At 38.2% G+C, this 2749-nt stretch overlaps 1 long non-coding RNA gene across 1 annotated transcript; it reads left to right on the top strand.

Annotated features, from left to right (window-relative positions):
• The first annotated feature begins 459 nt into the window (after window positions 1-459).
• Window positions 460-1454, top strand: LOC113471305. Its single transcript, XR_003394054.1, has 2 exons — window positions 460-865; window positions 924-1454. It is a non-coding gene; the product is annotated as an uncharacterized LOC113471305 (long non-coding RNA).
• Window positions 1455-2749: the final 1295 nt, after the last annotated feature.

The following is a 2749-nucleotide window of genomic DNA, read 5'->3' as shown; positions in this document are numbered from 1 at the left end:
TCCACACAGTAATATCAGTAGTTGCTAGAAGTCGATATCCCTTGTGTTTTTAGTTGACCTTTAAGACTCGTCCAGAAATCAACCGTAATAGTAAAATAAAAAAATAATAATCTTAATCAACATTAATCCTTGCTATAATTTCCACACAGTAATATCAGTAGTTACTAGAAGTCGATATCCCGTGTGTTTTTAGTTGACCTTTAAGACTCGTCCAGAAATCAACGCTACGCAAGCGTTGCCACACAATTCTGCTCACCGTATATTTAAACCGCAACAACACCGTGGAAAAATATTGGGATGCACGTGGGAGAATGACCTAATGGCCAAGTTCCCGACATTTGACAACAACATATTTAAACCATGAAACTCAGCCAGCCTAGCTAGCTTAGTTGGTAGTGCGTCTGCCTTGTAAGCGCTAGGCCGCGGGTTCGATTCCCGCCCGGGGCGGATTTTATCTAGAGTGTACATAATAGAAAGTAAAAAAAAGCTAAACTATTCTGTCTTCACTGATCAAATAAAAAGTCTACTTTATGCTGAAATATGCTCAATGCTCATAAATCATCTCTCGATATTGAATTTGATTTTCTTCTCTTTTGGAAAAATGGTCGATGGGAGTTTTTTGTTTTTTCATCAACGATATAAATATTGCTTTGAGGAAAAAATGGTCGAAAAATATCGAATTTTTAACTAACAAATATGCAGAGATGTTGAACGTTTAAACCTCTATTAAAATAGAAAAAAAAAAACATAAAAATACAATCTGATTACACTAGAAGTGAATTCTGGTTTGATTAAAATGGCTTATACAGTCGAACCTGGTCAAGAAGAAACCCAAGGGACTGGCCATATTTTCCTGCTTATAGAGGTTTCCAGCAGAAGTTTCTGCTTATAGAGGTTTCCAGCAGAAGTTTCTGCTTATAGAGGTTTCCAGCAGAAGTTTCTGCTTATAGAGGTTCCAAATTTTCGTTCCTGTTTGTAGAGGTCCATGTGAACACAGGTTAGAGGGAAAGGAAACCTTTTGAATAAATAAATCCAAATATAAATCTGGCATGACAAAATACAACATATCCTTACAAAGGCTCCAGAACTTGCGAGTTCCAAGAAAAAAGCCATTTTTGCTTATATAGCCTCGATTTTCCTATTGAAAGGAGTTTAGCCAGCCTTGTTAACGTGGAGAGTAACGCGTCTATCTACCTTGTAAGCGCTAGGTCGTGGGTTCGATTCCCGCCCAGGGCGGACTTTATCCTGATCGGATAAGGTTCGTTCGCGGAACGGCTGGCTTTCCCCTATCCTGTCTTCCTTCTCTTTTCGTTTTGAGGACGATAAAACCTTACCAGTTACAGGTTACCTCTATTAAACCTCTTCAAAAAAAATAGTTTTGTGTCAAAAATGAAGGGACCACAACTTTTTTCCCCGTTTGTCCACGTTTGACTGTAGTGGTTTTAAATCTAAAATACATTGTTACTAACCTCGCTGTGAATCTGAAGAAGTTTTTTGCCAGGTTTCCTTTCTATGAATCTGAGAGATTTTTTTCTACCGCGGCCAATTTTCCTAACCAGTTTTACAACAAAGCATTCTAAAAGAATAGTTTTGTGTCAAAAATGAAGGGACCACAACTTTTTGTCCACGTTTGACTGTAGTGGTTTTAAATCTAAAATACATTGTTACTAACCTCGCTATGAATCTGAAGAAGTTTTTTGTCAGGTTTCCTTTCTATGAATCTGAGAGATTTTTTTCTACCGCGGCCAATTTTCCTAACCAGTTTTACAACAAAGCATTCTCAGAGAACTAGATTTTTTTGAAAGTTTTTTTTTATGAACTTTGTAGGATTGTAACAATTGTCTTGGGCTGCTTAGTGATTTGGTCTGGTTTCGTTGAATAACTCATGTAAGTCATGAACTTTGTAGGATTGTAACAATTGTCTTGGGCTGCTTAGTGATTTGGTCTGGTTTCGTTGAATAACTCATGTAGTGATTTAAACTTAAATTTTAAAGGATAAATGTTAAAAAAAAAAGAAAAAAAATACATTGATTTTTTGTGTTTTCTCTCATAGAGCTTAAGTTTTATGTTGGTCCCCGCCTTAACTCTAAAACAGAGCGGATAGCTTTTTGCTCTCAGAAGTATACGGTTTGAAGTCTTACTTAGCTTCACTTTATTGACGCTTCTGTTCACGTGCTCGATGCGTTATGCTGTCTGCTCTTCGCTCTACTTTGTTTTTAGCCTGACTTCAGTTCTATCTTAGATTCGTAGAAGCTTGGCCCATACTTTAGGGCTGTCTAGCCCCTACACCTAAGCCTCGGATTGGGCTTTTTGGGTATATTTCTATCTTGGTCCCGCCTAACTCGTTTTTTTTTGCATTTAGATTTCGTGTTTTTTTTTTTTTTTGAATAGAATAGAATAGAATATACCCTGCTTATACTGCCAGAATGAGACTGAAAAGTCCCTTTACTCCCGCAGTCTAAGCAAGGTTATGCTGTCTGCTCTTCGCTCTACTTTGTTTTTAGCTTGACTTCAGTTCTATCTTCGACCTGAAAACGGCTACTTTCCCTGTCGCGTATAATATCTCTAGTAGCGCGGTCAAACTTTCTTGACTTGGCGGGGCGGAGCGCTACCGCGCTCCTTAATTCGTAGAAGCTTAACCCATCCTTTAGGGCTGTCTAGCCCCTACACCTAAGCCTCGGATTGGGCTTTTTGTGTATATTGCTATCTTGGTCCCGCCTAACTCGTTTTTTTTTGCATTTAGATTTCG

Source organism: Diaphorina citri, unplaced genomic scaffold (assembly GCF_000475195.1).
Source record: "Diaphorina citri unplaced genomic scaffold, Diaci psyllid genome assembly version 1.1 scaffold2273, whole genome shotgun sequence".
In the NCBI taxonomy this organism is placed as follows: Eukaryota; Metazoa; Arthropoda; class Insecta; order Hemiptera; family Psyllidae; genus Diaphorina; species Diaphorina citri.
The sequence above is the reverse complement of the archived record's forward strand: the minus strand, read 5'-3'. Positions and strand labels throughout refer to the sequence as shown.